The following is a 23,197-nucleotide window of genomic DNA, read 5'->3' as shown; positions in this document are numbered from 1 at the left end:
AGGATCCGAACCTGCGACCTTTGAATAACGCGTTCGATGCTCTACCACTTGAGCTACCACGACAGCTATCCCCCCAGACACTTTATTTGGTATCTATGTCAATTTTTTTAACGTGGGAGTGTCATTCAGCGCCCCCAGTAGCCATGGCGACGAGTGAACACTCTTTATGAGCCTGTTTGTCGTCACGTAGCACGTCAACTTAATACTAACTGGCAGCTGACTAATAGTCCCTCGTATACATACTAAAGGCAACAAGTCTGCCAGTACGAGACCTTTGTTAATGAATAAGGGAAACAAGTGTATACTTAAGGGCTCGTTTTTCGTGTTTTTACACAATATTGTTGAGATCTAACAGACAATAATGCCAAGGAAGGTATAAGGGAAGAGATTAGGCCAATTGTAATGTAAATGAGAAGAAAGAAAAGTGGGTGAAAAGATAACTTGCCGTGGGTAGGATCCGAACCTGCGACCTTCGAATAACGCGTTCGATGCTCTACCATTTTAGCTACCACGACAGCTATCCCCCCAGACACTTTATTTGGTATCTATGTCAATTTTTTTAACGTGGGAGTGTCATTCAGCGCCCCTAGTAGCCATGGCGGCGAGTGTAGGAACACCATTCATGAGCCTGTTTGTCGTCACGTAGCACGTCAACTTAATACTAACTGGCAGCTGACTAATAGTCCCTCGTATACATACTAAAGGCAACAAGTCTGCCAGTACGAGACCTTTGTTAATGAATAAGGGAAACAAGTGTATACTTAAGGGCTCGTTTTTCGTGTTTTTACACAATATTATTGAGATATAACAGACAATAATGCCAAGGAAGGTATAAGGGAAGGGATTAGGCCAATTGTAATGTAAATGAGAAGAAAGAAAAGTGGGTGAAAAGATAACTTGCCGTGGGTAGGATCCGAACCTGCGACCTTCGAATAACGCGTTCGATGCTCTACCATTTGAGCTACCACGACAGCTATCCCCCCAAGCCACTTTATTTGGTATCTATGTCAATTTGTTTTAACGTGGGAGTGTCATTCAGCGCCCCTAGTAGCCATGGCGGCGAGGGTAGGAACACCCTTCATGAGCCTGTTTGACGTCACGTAGCACGTGAACTTAATACTAACTGGCAGCTGACTAATAGTCCCTCGTATACACCCTAAAGGCAACAAGTCTGCCAGTACGAGACCTTCGTTAATGAATAAGGGAAACAAGTGTATACTTAAGGGCTCGTTTTTCGTGTTTTCACACAATATTAATGAGATGTAACAGTCAATACTGCCAAGGAAGGTATTGGAGAAGGTATCAGGCCAATTGTAATGTAAATGAGAAGAAAGAAAAGTGGGTGAAAAGATAATTACTGTGGGCAGGATCCGAACCTGCGGTTTTTGAATAACGCGTTCGATGCTCTACCACTTTAGCTACCACGACAGCTATCCCCCCAGACACTTTATTTTGTATCTATGTCAATTTTTTTAACGTGGGAGTGTCATTCAGCGCCCCCAGTAGCCATGGCGACGAGTGAACACTCTTTATGAGCCTGTTTGTCGTCACGTAGCACGTGAACTTATTACTAACTGGCAGCTGACTAATAGTTCCTCGTATACAGCCTAAAGGCACCAGATATGCCAGTACGAGACCCTCGTTAATGAATAAGGGAAACAAGTGTATACCTAAGGGCTCGTTTTTCGTGTTTTCACAAAATAATAATGAGATCTAACAGACAATAATGCCAAGGAAGGTATAGGGGAAGGTATTAGGCCAATTGTAATGTAAATGAGAAGAAAGAAAAGTGGGTGAAAAGATAACTTACCGGGGGCAGGATCCGAACCTGCGACCTTCGAATAACGCGTTCGATGCTCTACCACTTGAGCTACCACGACAGCTATCCCCCCAAGCCACTTTATTTGGTATCTATGTCAATTTATTTTAACGTGGGGGTGTCATTCAGCGCCCCTAGTAGCCATGGCGGCGAGTGTAGGAACACCCTTCATGAGCCTGTTTGACGTCGCGTAGCACGTGAACTTAATACTAACTGGCAGCTTACTAATAGTCCCTCGTATACACCCTAAAGGCAACAAGTCTGCCAGTACGAGACCTTCGTTAATGAATAAGGGAAAAGAGGGTATACTTAAGGGCTCGTTTTTCGTGTTTTCACACAATATTAATGAGATGTAACAGTCAATACTGCCAAAGAAGGTATAGAGGAAGGTATTAGGCCAATTGTAATGTAAAAGAGAAGAAAGAAAAGTGGGTGAAAAGATAACTTGCCGTGGGCAGGATCCAAACCTGCGACCTTCGAATAACTCGTTCGATGCTCTACCACTTGAGCTACTACGACAGCTATCGCCACAGCCACTTTATTTGGTATCTATGTCAATTTATTTTAACGTGGGAGTGTCATTCAGCGCCCCTAGTAGCCATGGCGGCGAGTGTAGGAACACCCTTCATGAGCCTGTTTGACGTCGCGTAGCACGTGAACTTAATACTAACTGGCAGCTTACTAATAGTCCCTCGTATACACCCTAAAGGCAACAAGTCTGCCAGTACGAGACCTTCGTTAATGAATAAGGGAAAAGAGGGTATACTTAAGGGCTCGTTTTTCGTGTTTTCACACAATATTAATGAGATGTAACAGTCAATACTGCCAAAGAAGGTATAGAGGAAGGTATTAGGCCAATTGTAATGTAAAAGAGAAGAAAGAAAAGTGGGTGAAAAGATAACTTGCCGTGGGCAGGATCCAAACCTGCGACCTTCGAATAACTCGTTCGATGCTCTACCACTTGAGCTACTACGACAGCTATCCCCCCAGCCACTTTATTTGGTATCTATGTCAATTTTTTTAACGAGGGAGAGTCATTCAGTGCCCGTAGTAGCCATGGCGGCGAGTGTAGGTACACCCTTTATGAGCCTGTTTGTCGTCACGTAGCACGTGAACACAATACTGACTGGCAGCTGACTAATAATCCCTCGTATACAACCTAAAGGCACCAAGTCTGCCAGTACGAGACCCTCGTTAATGAATAAGGGAAACAAGTGTATACCTAAGGGCTCGTTTTTCGTGTTTTCACACAATAATAATGAGATCTAACAGACAATAATGTCAAGGAAGGTATAGGGGAAGGTATTAGTCCAATTGTAATGTAAATGAGAAGAAAGAAAAGTGGGTGAAAAGATAACTGACCGGGGGCAGGATCCGAACCTGCGACCTTCGAATAACGCGTTCGATGCTCTACCGCTTGAGCTACCACGACAGCTATCCCCCAGCCACTTTATTTGGTATCTATGTCAATTTTTTTAACGAGGGAGTGTCATTGAGCGCCCCTAGTAGCCATGGCGGCGAGTGTAGGAACACCCTTTATGAGCCTGTTTGTCGTCACGTAGCACGTGAACACAATACTAACTGGCAGCTGACTAATAATCCCTCGTATACAACTTAAACGCACTATTTCTGCCAGTATGAGATCCTCGTGAATGAATAAGGGGAACAAGTGTATACTTAAGGGCTCGTTTTTCCTGCTTTTGCACAATAATATTGAGATATAAAAGACAATAATGCCAAGGAAGGTATAGGGGAAGGTATTAGGCCAATTTTAATGTAAATGGGAAGAAAGAAAAGTGGGTGAAAAGATAACTTACCGGGGGCAGGATCCGAACCTGCGACCTTCGAATAACCTGTTCGATGCTCTACCGCTTGAGCTACCACGACAGCTATCCCCCAGCCACTTTATTTGGTATCTATGTCAATTTTTTAATGAGGGAGAGTCATTCAGCGCCCCTAGTAGCCAAGGCGGCGAGTGTAGGAACACCCTTTATGAGCCTGTTTGTCGTGACGTAGCACGTGAACTTATTACTAACTCGCTGCTGACTAATAGTTTCTCGTATACAACCTAAACGCACTAATTCTGCCATTAGGAGACCCTCGTTAATGAATAAGGGAAGCAAGTGTATACCTAAGGGCTCGTTTTTCGTGTTTTCACACAATAATTATGAGATCTAACAGACAATAATGCCAAGAAAGGTATAGGGGAAGGTATTAGGCCAATTGTAATGTAAATGAGAAGAAAGAAAAGTGGGTGAAAAGATAACTTGCCATGGGCAGGATCCGGACCTGCGACCTTCGAATAACGCGTTCGATGCTCTACCACTTGAGCTACTACGACAGCTATCCCCCCAGCCACTTTATTTGGTATCTATGTCAATTTTTAATGAAAGAGAGTCATTCAGCGCCCCTAGTAGCCAAGGCGGCGAGTGTAGGAACACCCTTTATGAGCCTGTTTGTCGTCACGTAGCACGTGAACACAATACTGACTGGCAGCTGACTAATAATCCCTCGTATACAACCTGAAGGCACCAAGTCTTCCAGTACGAGACCCTCGTTAATGAATAAGGGAAGCAAGTGTATACCTAAGGGCTCGTTTTTCGTGTTTTCACACAATAATAATGAGGTCAAACAGACAATAATGCCAAGAAAGTTATAGGGGAAGGCATTAGGCCAATTGTAATGTAAATGAGAAGAAAGAAAAGTGGGTTAAAAGATAACTTACCGGGGGCAGGATCCGAACCTTCGACCTTCAAATAACCCGTTCGATGCTCTACCGCTTGAGCTACCACGACAGCTATCCCCCAGCCACTTTGTTTGGTATCTATGTCAATTTTTTCAACGAGGGAGTGTCATTGAGCGCCCCTATTAGCCATGGCGGCGAGTGTAGGAACACCCTTTATGAGCCTGTTTGTCGTCACGTAGCACGTGAACTTATTACTAACTGGCACCTGACTAATAGTTCCTCGTATACATCGTAAAGGCACCAATTCTGCCAGTACGAGACCCTCGTTAATGAATAAGGGAAACAAGTGTATACTTAAGGGCTTGTTTTTCGTGTTTTTACACAATAATATTGATATCTAACAGACAATAATGCCAAGGACAGTATAAGGAAAGGGATTAGGCCAATTGTAATGTGAATTAGAAGAAAAAAAAGTGGTTAAAAAATAACTTGCCGTGGGCAGGATCCGAACCTGCGACCTTCGAATAACGCGTTCGATGCTATACTTTTGAGCTACCACGACAACTATATCGCCAGCCACTTTATTTGGTATCTATGTCAATTTTTTTAACGTAGGTGTGTCATTCAGCGCCCCTAGTTGCCATGGCGGCGAGTGTAGGAACACCCTTCATGAGCCTGTTTGTCGTCACTTAGCACGTGAACTTAATACTAACTGGCAGCTGACTAATAGTCCCTCGTATACATCCTAAAATCAACAAGTCTGCCAGTAGGAGACATTCGTTAATGAATAAGGGAAATAAGTCTATACCTAAGGGATTGTGTTTCGTGTTTTGCATAATATTATTGAGATCTAACAGACAATAATGCCAAGGAAGGTATAATGGAAAAGATTAAGCCAATTGTAATGTAAATGAGAAGAAAGAAAAGTGGGTGAAAAGATAACTTGCCGTGGGTAGGATCCGAACCTGCGACCTTCGAATAACGCGTTCGATGCTCTACCATTTTAGCTACCACGACAGCTATCCCCCCAGACACTTTATTTGGTATCTATGTCAATTTTTTTAACGTGGGAGTGTCATTCAGCGCCCCTAGTAGCCATGGCGGCGAGTGTAGGAACACCATTCATGAGCCTGTTTGTCGTCACGTAGCACGTCAACTTAATACTAACTGGCAGCTGACTAATAGTCCCTCGTATACATACTAAAGGCAACAAGTCTGCCAGTACGAGACCTTTGTTAATGAATAAGGGAAACAAGTGTATACTTAAGGGCTCGTTTTTCGTGTTTTTACACAATATTATTGAGATATAACAGACAATAATGCCAAGGAAGGTATAAGGGAAGGGATTAGGCCAATTGTAATGTAAATGAGAAGAAAGAAAAGTGGGTGAAAAGATAACTTGCCGTGGGTAGGATCCGAACCTGCGACCTTCGAATAACGCGTTCGATGCTCTACCATTTGAGCTACCACGACAGCTATCCCCCCAAGCCACTTTATTTGGTATCTATGTCAATTTGTTTTAACGTGGGAGTGTCATTCAGCGCCCCTAGTAGCCATGGCGGCGAGGGTAGGAACACCCTTCATGAGCCTGTTTGACGTCACGTAGCACGTGAACTTAATACTAACTGGCAGCTGACTAATAGTCCCTCGTATACACCCTAAAGGCAACAAGTCTGCCAGTACGAGACCTTCGTTAATGAATAAGGGAAACAAGTGTATACTTAAGGGCTCGTTTTTCGTGTTTTCACACAATATTAATGAGATGTAACAGTCAATACTGCCAAGGAAGGTATTGGAGAAGGTATCAGGCCAATTGTAATGTAAATGAGAAGAAAGAAAAGTGGGTGAAAAGATAATTACTGTGGGCAGGATCCGAACCTGCGGTTTTTGAATAACGCGTTCGATGCTCTACCACTTTAGCTACCACGACAGCTATCCTTCCAGACACTTTATTTTGTATCTATGTCAATTTTTTTAACGTGGGAGTGTCATTCAGCGCCCCCAGTAGCCATGGCGACGAGTGAACACTCTTTATGAGCCTGTTTGTCGTCACGTAGCACGTGAACTTATTACTAACTGGCAGCTGACTAATAGTTCCTCGTATACAGCCTAAAGGCACCAGATATGCCAGTACGAGACCCTCGTTAATGAATAAGGGAAACAAGTGTATACCTAAGGGCTCGTTTTTCGTGTTTTCACAAAATAATAATGAGATCTAACAGACAATAATGCCAAGGAAGGTATAGGGGAAGGTATTAGGCCAATTGTAATGTAAATGAGAAGAAAGAAAAGTGGGTGAAAAGATAACTTACCGGGGGCAGGATCCGAACCTGCGACCTTCGAATAACGCGTTCGATGCTCTACCACTTGAGCTACCACGACAGCTATCCCCCCAAGCCACTTTATTTGGTATCTATGTCAATTTATTTTAACGTGGGGGTGTCATTCAGCGCCCCTAGTAGCCATGGCGGCGAGTGTAGGAACACCCTTCATGAGCCTGTTTGACGTCGCGTAGCACGTGAACTTAATACTAACTGGCAGCTTACTAATAGTCCCTCGTATACACCCTAAAGGCAACAAGTCTGCCAGTACGAGACCTTCGTTAATGAATAAGGGAAAAGAGGGTATACTTAAGGGCTCGTTTTTCGTGTTTTCACACAATATTAATGAGATGTAACAGTCAATACTGCCAAAGAAGGTATAGAGGAAGGTATTAGGCCAATTGTAATGTAAAAGAGAAGAAAGAAAAGTGGGTGAAAAGATAACTTGCCGTGGGCAGGATCCAAACCTGCGACCTTCGAATAACTCGTTCGATGCTCTACCACTTGAGCTACTACGACAGCTATCGCCACAGCCACTTTATTTGGTATCTATGTCAATTTATTTTAACGTGGGAGTGTCATTCAGCGCCCCTAGTAGCCATGGCGGCGAGTGTAGGAACACCCTTCATGAGCCTGTTTGACGTCGCGTAGCACGTGAACTTAATACTAACTGGCAGCTTACTAATAGTCCCTCGTATACACCCTAAAGGCAACAAGTCTGCCAGTACGAGACCTTCGTTAATGAATAAGGGAAAAGAGGGTATACTTAAGGGCTCGTTTTTCGTGTTTTCACACAATATTAATGAGATGTAACAGTCAATACTGCCAAAGAAGGTATAGAGGAAGGTATTAGGCCAATTGTAATGTAAAAGAGAAGAAAGAAAAGTGGGTGAAAAGATAACTTGCCGTGGGCAGGATCCAAACCTGCGACCTTCGAATAACTCGTTCGATGCTCTACCACTTGAGCTACTACGACAGCTATCCCCCCAGCCACTTTATTTGGTATCTATGTCAATTTTTTTAACGAGGGAGAGTCATTCAGTGCCCGTAGTAGCCATGGCGGCGAGTGTAGGTACACCCTTTATGAGCCTGTTTGTCGTCACGTAGCACGTGAACACAATACTGACTGGCAGCTGACTAATAATCCCTCGTATACAACCTAAAGGCACCAAGTCTGCCAGTACGAGACCCTCGTTAATGAATAAGGGAAACAAGTGTATACCTAAGGGCTCGTTTTTCGTGTTTTCACACAATAATAATGAGATCTAACAGACAATAATGTCAAGGAAGGTATAGGGGAAGGTATTAGTCCAATTGTAATGTAAATGAGAAGAAAGAAAAGTGGGTGAAAAGATAACTGACCGGGGGCAGGATCCGAACCTGCGACCTTCGAATAACGCGTTCGATGCTCTACCGCTTGAGCTACCACGACAGCTATCCCCCAGCCACTTTATTTGGTATCTATGTCAATTTTTTTAACGAGGGAGTGTCATTGAGCGCCCCTAGTAGCCATGGCGGCGAGTGTAGGAACACCCTTTATGAGCCTGTTTGTCGTCACGTAGCACGTGAACACAATACTAACTGGCAGCTGACTAATAATCCCTCGTATACAACTTAAACGCACTATTTCTGCCAGTATGAGATCCTCGTGAATGAATAAGGGGAACAAGTGTATACTTAAGGGCTCGTTTTTCCTGCTTTTGCACAATAATATTGAGATATAAAAGACAATAATGCCAAGGAAGGTATAGGGGAAGGTATTAGGCCAATTTTAATGTAAATGGGAAGAAAGAAAAGTGGGTGAAAAGATAACTTACCGGGGGCAGGATCCGAACCTGCGACCTTCGAATAACCTGTTCGATGCTCTACCGCTTGAGCTACCACGACAGCTATCCCCCAGCCACTTTATTTGGTATCTATGTCAATTTTTTAATGAGGGAGAGTCATTCAGCGCCCCTAGTAGCCAAGGCGGCGAGTGTAGGAACACCCTTTATGAGCCTGTTTGTCGTGACGTAGCACGTGAACTTATTACTAACTCGCTGCTGACTAATAGTTTCTCGTATACAACCTAAACGCACTAATTCTGCCATTAGGAGACCCTCGTTAATGAATAAGGGAAGCAAGTGTATACCTAAGGGCTCGTTTTTCGTGTTTTCACACAATAATTATGAGATCTAACAGACAATAATGCCAAGAAAGGTATAGGGGAAGGTATTAGGCCAATTGTAATGTAAATGAGAAGAAAGAAAAGTGGGTGAAAAGATAACTTGCCATGGGCAGGATCCGGACCTGCGACCTTCGAATAACGCGTTCGATGCTCTACCACTTGAGCTACTACGACAGCTATCCCCCCAGCCACTTTATTTGGTATCTATGTCAATTTTTAATGAGGGAGAGTCATTCAGCGCCCCTAGTAGCCAAGGCGGCGAGTGTAGGAACACCCTTTATGAGCCTGTTTGTCGTCACGTAGCACGTGAACACAATACTGACTGGCAGCTGACTAATAATCCCTCGTATACAACCTGAAGGCACCAAGTCTTCCAGTACGAGACCCTCGTTAATGAATAAGGGAAGCAAGTGTATACCTAAGGGCTCGTTTTTCGTGTTTTCACACAATAATAATGAGATCAAACAGACAATAATGCCAAGAAAGTTATAGGGGAAGGTATTAGGCCAATTGTAATGTAAATGAGAAGAAAGAAAAGTGGGTTAAAAGATAACTTACCGGGGGCAGGATCCGAACCTGCGACCTTCAAATAACCCGTTCGATGCTCTACCGCTTGAGCTACCACGACAGCTATCCCCCAGCCACTTTGTTTGGTATCTATGTCAATTTTTTCAACGAGGGAGTGTCATTGAGCGCCCCTATTAGCCATGGCGGCGAGTGTAGGAACACCCTTTATGAGCCTGTTTGTCGTCACGTAGCACGTGAACACAATACTGACTGGCAGCTGACTAATAATCCCTCGTATACAACCTAAAGGCACCAAGTCTGCCAGTATGAGACCCTCGTTAATTAATAAGGGGAACAAGTGTATACTTAAGGGCTTGTTTTTCCTGCTCTTGCACATTAATAATGAGATATAACAGACAATAATGCCAAGGAAGGTATAAGGGAAGGGATTAGCCCAATTGTACTGTAAATGAGAAGAAAGAAAAGTGGGCGAAAAGATAACTTGCCGTGGGCAGTATCCGAACCTGCGACCCTCGAATAAGGCGTTCGATGCTCTACTACTTGAGCTACTACGACAGCTACCCCCTCAGCCACTTTATTTGGTATCTATGTAATTTTTTTTAACGAGGGAGTGTCATTCAGCGCCCCTAGTAGCCATGGCGGCGAGTGTAGGAACACCCTTTATGAGCCTGTTTGTCGTCACGTAGCACGTGAACTTATTACTAACTGGAAGCTGACTAATAGTTCCTCGTATACAACGTAAAGGCACCAATTCTGCCAGTACGAGACCCTTGTTAATGAATAAAGGAAACAAGTGTATACTTAAGGGCTCGTTTTTCGTGTTTTTACACAATATTATTGAGATCTTACTGACAATAATGCCAAGGAAGGTATAAGGGAAGGGATTAGGCCTATTGTAATGTAAAGGAGAAGAAAGAAAAGTGGGTGAAAAGATAACTTACCGTGGGCATGATCCGAACCTGCGACCTTCGAATAACGCGTTCTATGCTCTACCACTTGAGCTACCACGACAGCTATCCCCCCAGACACTTTATTTGGTATCTATGTAAACTTTTTTTAAACGTGGGAGTTTCATTCAGCGCCCCTAGTAGCCATGGCGACGAGTGTAGGAACACTCTTTATGAGCCTGTTTGTCGTCACGTAGCACGTGAACTTATTACTAACTGGCACCTGACTAATAGTTCCTCGTATACATCGTAAAGGCACCAATTCTGCCAGTACGAGACCCTCGTTAATGAATAAGGGAAACAAGTGTATACTTAAGGGCTTGTTTTTCGTGTTTTTACACAATAATATTGATATCTAACAGACAATAATGCCAAGGACAGTATAAGGAAAGGGATTAGGCCAATTGTAATGTGAATTAGAAGAAAAAAAAGTGGTTAAAAAATAACTTGCCGTGGGCAGGATCCGAACCTGCGACCTTCGAATAACGCGTTCGATGCTATACTTTTGAGCTACCACGACAACTATATCGCCAGCCACTTTATTTGGTATCTATGTCAATTTTTTTAACGTAGGTGTGTCATTCAGCGCCCCTAGTTGCCATGGCGGCGAGTGTAGGAACACCCTTCATGAGCCTGTTTGTCGTCACTTAGCACGTGAACTTAATACTAACTGGCAGCTGACTAATAGTCCCTCGTATACATCCTAAAATCAACAAGTCTGCCAGTAGGAGACATTCGTTAATGAATAAGGGAAATAAGTCTATACCTAAGGGATTGTGTTTCGTGTTTTGCATAATATTATTGAGATCTAACAGACAATAATGCCAAGGAAGGTATAATGGAAAAGATTAAGCCAATTGTAATGTAAATGAGAAGAAAGAAATGCAGGTGAAAAGATAACTTGCCGTGGGCAGGATCCGGACCTGCGATCTTCGAATAACGCGTTCGATGCTCTACCACTTGAGCTACTACGACAGCTATCTCCCCAGCCACTTTATTTGGCATCTATGTCAATTTTTTAATGAGGGAGAGTCATTCAGCGCCCCTAGTAGCCAAGGCGGCGAGTGTAGGAACACCCTTTATGAGCCTGTTTGTCGTCACGTAGCACGTAAACACAATACTGACTGGCAGCTGACTAATAATCCCTCGTATACAACCTGAAGGCACCAAGTCTGCCAGTACGAGACCCTCGTTAATGAATAAAGGAAGCAAGTGTATACCTAAGGGCTCGTTTTTCGTGTTTTCACACAATAATAATGAGATCTAACAGACAATAGTGCCAAGGAAGGTATAGGGGAAGGTATTAGGCCAATTTTAATGTAAATGAGAAGAAATAATTGTGGGTGAAAAGATAATTTGCCATGGGCAGGATCCGAACCTGCGATCTTCGAATAACGCGGTCGATGCTCTACCACTTGAGCTACCACGACAGCTATCCCCCCAGCCACTTTATTTGGTATCTATGTCAATTTTTTAATGAGGGAGAGTCATTCAGCGCCCCTAGTAGCCAAGGCGGCGAGTGTAGGAACACCCTTTATGAGCCTGTTTGTCGTCACGTAGCACGTGAACACAATACTGACTGGCAGCTGACTAATAATCCTTCGTATACAACCTAAAGGCACCAGGTCTGCCAGTATGAGACCCTCGTTAATTAATAAGGGGAACAAGTGTATACTTAAGGGCTTCTTTTTCCTGCTTTTGCACATTAATAATGAGATATAACAGACAATAATGCCAAGGAAGGTATAGGGGAAGGTATTAGGCCAATTTAATGTAAATGAGAAGAAATAAATGTTGGTGAAAAGATAATTTGCCATGGGCAGGATCTGAACCTGCGACCTTCGAATAACGCGGTCGATGCTCTACCACTTGAGCTACCACGACAGCTATCCCCCCAGCCACTTTATTTGGTATCTATGTCAATTTTTTTAACGTGGGTGTGTCATTCAGCGTCACTAGTAGCCATGGCGACGAGGGTAGGAACACACTTGATGAGCCTGTTTGTCGTTACGGAGCACGTGAACTTATTACTAACTGGCAACTGACTAATAGTTCCTCGTTTACAACCTGAGGGCACCAATTCTGCCAGTACGAGACCCTCGGTAATGAATAAGGGAAACAAGTGTATACTTAAGGGCTCGTTTTTCGTGTTTTTACACAATATTATTGAGATCTAACAGACAATAGTGCCAAGGAAGGTATAGGGGAAGGTATTAGGCCAATTTTAATGTAAATGAGAAGAAATAATTGTGGGTGAAAGGATAATTTGCCATGGGCAGGATCCGAACCTGCGACCTTCGAATAACGCGGTCGATGCTCTACCACTTGAGCTACCACGACAGCTATCCCCCCAGCCACTTTATTTGGTATCTATGTCAATTTTTTTAACGTGGGTGTGTCATTCAGCGTCACTAGTAGCCATGGCGACGAGGGTAGGAACACTCTTTATGAGCCTGTTTGTCGTCACGTAGCACGTGAACTTATTACTAACTCGCTGCTGACTAATAGTTCCTCGTATACAACCTAAACGCACTAATTCTGCCATTAGGAGACCCTCGTTAATCAATAAGGGAAACAAGTGTATACTTAAGGGCTCGTTGTTCGTGTTTTTACACAATATTATTGAGATCTAACAGACAATAATGCCAAGGAAGGTATAAGGGAAGGAATTAGACCAATTGTAATGTATATGAGAAGAAAGAAAAGTAGGTGAAAAGACAACTTGCCGTGGGCAGGATCCGAACCTGCGACCTTCGAATAACGCGTTCGATGCTCTACCACATGAGCTACTTCGACAGCTATCCCCCCAGCCACTTTATTTGGTATCTATGTCAATTTTTTTAACGAGGGAGAGTCATTCAGCGCCCCTAGTAGCCATGGTGGCGAGTGTAGGAACACCCTTTATGAGCCTGTTTGTCGTCATGTAGCACGTGAACACAATACTGACTGGCAGCTGACTAATAATCCCTCGTATACAACCTAAAGGCACCAAGTCTGCCAGTACGAGACCCTCGTTAATGAATAAGGGAAACGAGTGTATACCTAAGGGCTCGTTTTTCGTGTTTTCACACAATAATAATGAGATCTAACAGACAATAATGTCAAGGAAAGTGTAGGGGAAGGTATTAGTCCAATTGTAATGTAAATGAGAAGAAAGAAAAGTGGGTGAAAAGATAACTTACCGGGGGCAGGATCCGAACCTGCGACCTTCGAATAACGCGTTCGATGCTCTACCGCTTGAACTACCACGACAGCTATCCCCCAGCCACTTTATTTGGTATCTATGTCAATTTTTTTAACGAGGGAGTGTCATTGAGCGCCCCAAGTAGCCATGGCGGCGAGTGTAGGAACACCCTTTATGAGCCTGTTTGTCGTCACGTAGCACGTGAACACAATACTGACTGGCAGCTGACTAATAATCCTTCGTATACAACCTAAAGGCACCAGGTCTGCCAGTATGAGGCCCTCGTTAATTAATAAGGGGAACAAGTGTATACTTAAGGGCTTGTTTTTCCTGCTTTTGCACATTAATAATGAGATATAACAGACAATAATGCCAAGGAAGGTATAGGGGAAGGTATTAGGCCAATTTTAATGTAAATGAGAAGAAATAAATGTGGGTGAAAAGATAATTTGCCATGGGCAGGATCTGAACCTGCGACCTTCGAATAACGCGGTCGATGCTCTACCACTTGAGCTACCACGACAGCTATCCCCCCCGCCACTTTATTTGGTATCTATGTCAATTTTTTTAATGTGGGTGTGTCATTCAGCGTCACTAGTAGCCATGGCGACGAGGGTAGGAACACACTTGATGAGCCTGTTTGTCGTCACGGAGCACGTGAACTTATTACTAACTGGCAACTGACTAATAGTTCCTCGTTTACAACCTGAGGGCACCAATTCTGCCAGTACGAGACCCTCGGTAATGAATAAGGAAAACAAGTGTATACTTAAGGGTTCGTTTTTCGTGTTTTTACACAATATTATTGAGATCTAACAGACAATAATGCCAAGGAAGGTATAAGAAAAGAGATTAGCCCAATTGTAATGTAAATGAGAAGAAAGAAAAGTGGGCGAAAAGATAACTTGCCGTGGGCAGTATCTGAACCTGCGACCCTCGAATAACGCGTTCGATGCTCTACTACTTGAGCTGCTACGACAGCTACCCCCTCAGCTACTTTATTTGGTATCTATGTAATTTTTTTTAACGAGGGAGTGTCATTCATCGCCCCTAGTAGCCATGGCGGCGAGTGTAGGAACACCCTTTATGAGCCTGTTTGTCGTCACTTAGCACGTGAACTTATTACTAACTGGAAGCTGACTAATAGTTCCTCGTATACAACCTAAAGGCACCAATTCTGCCAGTACGAGACCCTTGTTAATGAATAAAGGAAACAAGTGTATACTTAAGGGCTCGTTTTTCGTGTTTTTACACAATATTATTGAGATCTTACAGACAATAATGCCAAGGAAGGTATAAGGGAAGGGATTAGGCCTATTGTAATGTAAAGGAGAAGAAAGAAAAGTGGGTGAAAAGATAATTTGCCATGGGCAGGATCTGAACCTGCGACCTTCGAATAACGCGGTCGATGCTCTACCACTTGAGCTACCACGACAGCTATCCCCCCCGCCACTTTATTTGGTATCTATGTCAATTTTTTTAACGTGGGTGTGTCATTCAGCGCCCCTAGTTGCCATGGCGGCGAGTGTAGGAACACCCTTCATGAGCCTGTTTGTCGTCACTTAGCACGTGAACTTAATACTAACTGGCAGCTGACTAATAGTCCCTCGTATGCATCCTAAACTCAACAAGTCTGCCAGTACGAGACCGTCGTTAATGAATAAGGGAAACAAGTCTATACTTAGGGGATTGTGTTTCGTGTTTTTGCACAATATTATTGAGATCTAACAGACAATAATGCCAAGGAAGGTATAAGGGAAAGGATTAAGCCAATTGTAATGTAAATAAGAAGAAAGAAAAGCAGGTGAAAAGATAACTTGCCGTGGGCAGGATCCGGACCTGCGACCTTCGAATAACGCGTTCGATGCTCTACCACTTGAGCTACTACGACAGCTATCCCCCCAGCCACTTTATTTGGTATCTATGTCAATTTTTTAACGAGGGAGAGTCATTCAGCGCCCCTAGTAGCCAAGGCGGCGAGTGTAGGAACACCCTTTATGAGCCTGTTTGCCGTCACGTAGCACGTGAACACAATACTGACTGGCAGCTGACTAATAATTCCTCGTATACAACCTGAAGGCACCAAGTCTGCCAGTACGAGACCCTCGTGAATGAATAAGGGGAACAAGTGTATACTTAAGGGCTTGTTTTTCCTGCTTTTGCACAATAATAATGAGATATAACAGACAATAATGCCAAGGAAGGTATAGGGGAAGGTATTAGGCCAATTTTAATGTAAATGAGAAGAAATGGCAGCAGGGACAGCCTACGACAGAGACGCTTATTGCTGTTGTTTTCCCAGGTGTTCGAGGCGTACAGTGGCTGACTATCGGCGTTGATAGCGGAGCGTGCTGCATCCAGCGCCTTGCGGGAGTGCCGCGCCGACCGACCGGCTACTTTTTTGCGCCCGGCACCATACCACGTGGCATCGGCCACCCCTGGCCCTTCAAAAAGACAGCTGCAACGCCTCCCTCGATCACTTGGCAGCAGGGACAGCCTACGACAGAGACGCTTATTGCTGTTGTTTTCCCAGGTGTTCGAGGCGTACAGTGGCTGACTATCGGCGTTGATAGCGGAGCGTGCTGCATCCAGCGCCTTGCGGGAGTGCCGCGCCGACCGACCGGCAACTTTTTTGCGCCCGGCACCATACCACGTGGCATCGGCCACCCCTGGCCCTTCAAAAAGACAGCTGCAACGCCTCCCTCGATCACTTGGCAGCAGGGACAGCCTACGACAGAGACGCTTATTGCTGTTGTTTTCCCAGGTTAGGCATTTGCCCTCCTGTTTTGTATAGTTCATTCGCTATCCTAGCGCTGTCTCTGTTGCCTATTTTTCAAAGTTCGTACTTGTTTTGCCCACTGTTGAATCTGTAACTTTCCCTTTAATCATGGGTACTGAGTTCGCGGACTTCAAACGCGACATTCGGAAAGAAATCAGAGAGTTAAACAAAAGCCTTGAATACATGAACAAAGACTACGAAAACATAAAACAAGAGTGCGCTGAAATTAGAAAGGAAAACGCTGCTCTCAGGGCGTCCCAAGAGGCAATGCAATGTGAGATAGACCGTTTGAGAAAGTTGGTGCACGAAAATTCCACGCGCCTAACTACTCAGGATCAATACTCTCGAAACAAAAATATAGAAATTAAAGAGATCCCACGTACCCCTAATGAAAACCTTGTGCAATTGCTTGCCAAAGTTGGTGACGCCTTGGGGGAGCCAATAAGTGAACAAGACATAGAAATATGCCACCGTTTGCCAGCGAGGAGTGCCACTTCGCAAAGTAACACGGCACCAGACCCAGGTGTTGCAAAGAACAACGAGGTACGCCCTCATGCAAGCGCTGTTCCCGATCGGGGTAGCAAAGCAGGCAGTGATGCCCCCCTGAACGAAAACATCGTGGTTTGTTTCAATCGCCGAGCTAAGAGGGATGCCATCGTTAAGAAAGCAAGGAGAACTCGATTCACAGCTGAGGAACTGGGTTTCACAACTAAACAGTCTGTTTTCGTAAATGAGCACCTTTGTCCCCAACTGAAAAAATTGCTAGGTATGACGATTGCTCGGAAACGGGAAATGAACTGGCGCTTCGCGTGGGCAAGTGGTGGCAAAATATTTGCGCGTGAAACGGAAACATCTCGTGCAGTTCAAATCACATGTGAAGCCGACTTGCACAAAATGCACGCGGCCACTTCAAGCAGCCGCGGGGCATCTAGCATGCCGTAGGCTTATCTGATTAGCACTTTTCGTTTTTTCGGCGCGACCTTTTTTTTTCTTTTTCTTTTTTTTCCTTTTGTTAAAATGGCGATATTACCACGTGATGTCAATATACCTTACACTAGTGGATATTGCAGTATCATGCACTTAAATGCTCGCTCAGCTCGCAACAAGCACGATGATATAACTACGTTTCTCGACGAATTCTCGTTTAAATTCGACATCATCATGATTTCTGAAACTTGGTACACGTGCAATGATGAGGTACTATGCTTGCCAACGTATAAATCGTTCTTTTTAAACAGGCCCTCTCGTCGAGGGGGAGGTGTTTTGCAACTAATTGCTGACCACTTAGTTTGCAGCCTTCTCTCAGAATTTTCAGCGATTACACCAGACTATAAGGCATTATCACTAGCATGTCACAAGTATGTATATGTGGTAGTTTATCGTCCACCTGACGGAAAAACAGAAGGGTTTTTTCAATTTCTTGAAAATCTGCTTACGTATGCGTGCACTAACAAGTTGCACATTATCATAGGGGGCGACTGCAATATAAACCTTTTACAGCAAACTGAAACCACTCGTAACTTCCAACTACTACTTGATTCCTTTGCGTGTGCTAATATTATTACTGAACCTACACGTGTCACTTTAGATACTGAAAGCCTTATCGACTTACTTATTACAAATGACATAAGTGATTCAACCGTATCTGGAACTGTTATTGCCGATATTAGTGATCACTACCCTATATACATGTTTCAAAATCGGAACGAGTATCTTAATCGTGCAAAAGTATCGACTCCAGAATCATAAAAATACAGGAAATTAGTGACAAAACGTTAGACACTTTTAGGCGTGAAATTGCGCAGATTTGTTGGGATCCTGTCTATAAATCAGTTAACGCTAACGAGGCGTATGAAATATTCATGTGCCTGTTAAGAAAAACCTACCATAAGTGTTTTAAATATAAAACTGTCGAAACCCTGAAGAAAGGTCGGAAACAATGGATGACGCAAGAATGTCTGGAAATGATTAAGAAGAAAAATCTTCTGTACGCGAAATTCGTGAAAACAAGACACCACAACGATCTTTCGGAATTCAAGCGGTATAGAAATTTTGTAACGAAGCAACTGAGAAACACTAAGGATGCGTACTATGAAGCTCTCTTCAAGAGGGTTAGCACTCGTGGCGACGTGCTTTGGCGAGAAATAAATAAGCTTCTAAATAGAAGTTGCTCTCGAGACAACGCACTTGAGTTAAACATAGATAACAAGATAGTAAAGGGTCAAGAACTTGCTAATAAATTTAACGTGTACTTCACAACGCTGGTGTCCTCTGATTTATCAAACCCTTCTCGTGCCTGTAATAGTGATTACAGGGACTTTCTAGGTGTGCCAAACATGAGCACTGCATATTTTTAAACACAACTCCTGAAGAAGTACTGTCTGTATTTATGTCACTAAAGAACACTACTGCTCGGGACATAGATGACCTACAAATTAGACCTATTAAAGCAGCACTTGATCTTTTGTTACCTGTTCTTACCCATCTGTTTAATATCTGCTTATCCACGGGAGTTTTCCCAGAAAAAATGAAGCATGCGAGAGTTAGTGTCTTATACAAATCTGGTGACCGAAATATTTTTTCTAATTATCGTCCGATCTCGATACTTCCTGTTATATCTAAAGGGCTAGAGAAAATAATATATCAACGTGTCATGTCTTTTTGTGAAAAGTACTCTATATTATCACCGCATCAATTTGGCTTCCGACGGGGCATGTCCACGGAACTGGCTCTCCTCACACAAAAAGAACTCATACTTAACTCATTTGAAAAGAAACTGTTAATATTGGGTGTTTTTATTGACTATTCCAAAGCGTTCGATAGAATCAACCACGAAGTACTCTATGCAAAATTGCGTCATTATGGTTTTCGGGGAACCCCACTTGACTTTCTGAAATCTTATTTATCACAAAGAAAGCAATCTGTAGTTATAAATGACAGCCAATCCTCCCTACTAACCATAACGTCAGGTGTACCTCAGGACAGCATATTAGGGCCCCTACTGTTTAATATTTATATAAATGACATAACAAGTGTCAGCAAATATGTGGACTTTATAATTTATGCAGATGACACTAGTATATTTTTTCATGGTAATGATTTAGGTAAGCTTGCAGACTCAGCCAACAACATTCTTAACGACATCTTCATTTGGAGTACTGCAAATTATTTAACGATCAACACAAAAAAATCCAAAGCTGTGGTATTCGCACCGGTTCAGAAGGCTGTCTGTCGTGGTTTGGATATATATCTCGGGCCCGAAAAAATTGAGGTTGTCAAAGAAGTTTCATCCTTAGGAGTAATTTTTAATGAAAATCTTAATTGGGATGAACACGTTAATTAAGTAACTAGAAATATAGCTAGGACGTGTGGTGCTCTCTCTAAACTTCGACAGATACTTCCAGCAAACATTAAACTTTTACTCTATAATACGTTGTTTTCATCTCACATAAACTATTGTAGTCTAGTGTGGGCAGATACATCTAAAGCAAATCGGAACAAAATATTTTTACTGCAGAAAAAAGCGATTCGTCATATTGCAAACGTACCATACGACGCACATACAAGTCATTTATTCAGAGAATATAAGATTTTACCGATCGATCACATACACAGTTTCAACCTTATTATGAAATACAAACAAAGCTTGCTATCAAACAATGCTTGTTTTCTTAAACTGTGTAACCTCAGGAAAAATACACAATCCTATTATGACATTCGGAAAAGGCCTTCCTGGTTTGTTCCTTATTCGCGAACTAATCACGGTTTGAGAAGACTTGAACACTGTATTCCAGCTTGTTTTAACTTGTTTGAAAATAAAAACATCGACATCTTTAATATACATAAAAAACAACTTAAGAACCTTCTCATCCAAAATGGCGCCGTGTAGTTTAGCATCTTCTAGTTGTCCGGCTACAGTACTATATGTAAAAGAAACACCCTATAATAGTGCTTGTGTAACATGGCATCGTATAATGTTTGCTTTCTTTGACATTTTTTTCGTTGCTTTTTTTTTACGAGTAAAACATACAACATTTCACTCGTCAGTGTTTCCCTTGTGCACTAAAACTCGTGCTTTTCGCATACCCAGTGTTGTAAACGTTGTATAATCATTTTGTAATACTTTGGTAGCCGTTTAGCAACGTGTGCATTGTTTCATGATTGGCCGCACGCTGTTTTCTTTTGTTTTTTGTTGTTTTTCTCTCTATGTGGTTTGCTTATTTTATGTAAACCTGAAACTGATGTAATTTTGATGCATTTTCTTTTTATTTATTGAAGTTTTGAAAATCGACGTCAAATTGTTTTTTCATGTTTTGTGCTCTGCTGATTCTGTAATGCCAAGTGAAAAGGGGTAGGAGCCTCGTCAAGCTGCTAATATAGCAGCTTTTTGCTCCTATCCTTGCGTTTTCTTTTTCGCAACTCTGTGAAGAAAATGCTCAATAAAACTGAAACTGAAACTGAAACTGAAATAAATATGGGTGAAAAGATAATTTGCCATGGGCAGGATCCGAACCTGCGACCTTCGAATAACGCGGTCGATGCTCTACCACTTGAGCTACCACGACAGCTATCCCCCCAGCCACTTTATTTGGTATCTATGTCAATTTTTTTTAACGTGGGAGTGTCATTCAGCGCCCCTAGTAGCCACGGCGACGAGTGTAGGAACACTCTTTATGAGCCTGTTTGTCGTCACGTAGCACGTGAACTTATTACTAACTCGCAGCTGACTAATAGTTCCTCGTATACAACCTAAAGGCACCAATTCTGCCATTAAGAGACCCTCGTTAATGAATAAGGGAAACAAGTGTATACCTAAGGGCTCGTTTTTCGTGTTTTTACACAATATTATTGAGATCTAACAGACAATAATGCCAAGGAAGGTATAAGGGAAGGAATTAGAGCAATTGTAATGTAAATGAGAAGAAAGAAAAGTGGTCGAAAAGATAACTTGCCGTGGGCAGTATCCGAACCTGCGACCCTCGAATAACGCGTTCGATGCTCTACTTCTTGAGCTACTATGACAGCTACCCCCTCAGCCACTTTATTTGGTATCTATGTCAATTTTTTTAACGAGGAGTGTCATTCAGCGCCCCTAGTAGCCATGGCGGCGAGTGTAGGAACACCCTTTATGAGCCTGTTTGTCGTCACGTAGCACGTGAACACAATACTAACTGGCAGCTGACTAATAATCCCTCGTATACAACCTAAAGGCACCAAGTCTGCCAGTACGAGACCCTCGTTAATGAATAAGGGAAACAAGTGTATATTTAAGGGCTCGTTTTTTGTGTTTTTACACAATATTATTGAGATCTAACAGAGAATAATGCCAAGGAAGATATAAGGGAAGGGATTAGGTCAATTGTATTGTAAATGAGAAAAAAGAAAAGTAGGTGAAAAAATAACTTGCCATTGGCAGGATCCGAACCTGCAACCTTCGAATAACGCGTTCGATGCTCTACCACTTGAGCTCCCACGACAGCTATACCCCAGCCACTTTATTTGGTATCTATGTCAATTTTTTTTAACGTGGGAGTGTCATTCAGCGCCCCTAGTAGCCACGGCGACGAGTGTAGGAACACTCTTTATAAGCCTGTTTGTCGTCACGTAGCACGTGAACTTATTACTAACTGGCAGCTGAATAATAGCTCCTCGTATACAACCTAAAGGCACCAATTCTGCCAGTACGAGACCCTCGTTACTGAATAAGGGAAACAAGTGTATACTTAAGGGCTCGTTTTTCGTGGTTTTACACAATATTATTGAGATCTTACAGACAATATTGCCAAGGAAGGTATAAGGGAAGGGATTAGGCCCATTGTAATGTAAAGGAAAAGAAAGAAAAGTTGGTGAAAAGATAACTTACAGTGGGCATGATCCGAACCTGCGACCTTCGAATAACGCGTTCAATGCTCTACCACTTGAGCTACCACGACAGCTATCCCCACAGACACTTTATTTGGTATATATGTAAACTTTTTTTAAACGTGGGAGTGTCATTCAGCGCCCCTAGTAGCCATGGCGACGAGTGTAGGAACACTCTTTATGAGCCTGTTTGTCGTCACGTAGCACGTGAACTTATTACTAACTGGGAACTCACTAATAGTTCCTCGTATACATCCTAAAGGCACCAATTCTGCCAGTACGCGACCCTCGTTAATGAATAAGGGAAACAAGTGTATAATTAAGGGCTTGTTTTCCGTGTTTTTACACAATATTATTGAGATCTAACAGACAATAATGCCAAGGAAGGTATAAGGGAAGGGATTAGGCCAATTGTAATTTAAATGAGAAGAAAAAAAAAGTGGGTGAAAAGATAACTTGCCGTGGGCAGTATCCGAACCTGCTACCTTCGAATAACGCGTTCGATGCTATACTTTTGAGCTACAGCGACAGCTATATTCCCAGCCACTTTATTTGGTATCTGTGTCAATTTTTTTTAACGTAGGTGTGTCATTCAGCGCCCCTAGTTGCCATGGCGGCGAGTGTAGGAACACCCTTCATGAGCCTGTTTGTCGTCACTTAGCACGTGAACTTAATACTAAATAGCAGCTGACTAATAGTCCCTCGTATACATCCTAAAGGCAACAAGTCTGCCAGTACGAGACCTTCGTTAATGAATAAGGAAAACAAGTGTATACTTAAGGGCTTGTGTTTCGTGTTTTTGCACAATATTATTGAGATCTAACAGACAATATTGCCAAGGAAGGTATAAGGGAAAGGATAAAGCCAATTGTAATGTAAATGAGAAGAAAGAAAAGTAGGTGAA

Source organism: Rhipicephalus microplus, unplaced genomic scaffold, assembly GCF_043290135.1.
Source record: "Rhipicephalus microplus isolate Deutch F79 unplaced genomic scaffold, USDA_Rmic scaffold_16, whole genome shotgun sequence".
Classification (NCBI taxonomy): Eukaryota; Metazoa; Arthropoda; class Arachnida; order Ixodida; family Ixodidae; genus Rhipicephalus; species Rhipicephalus microplus.
This window is presented reverse-complemented; position numbering follows the sequence as displayed.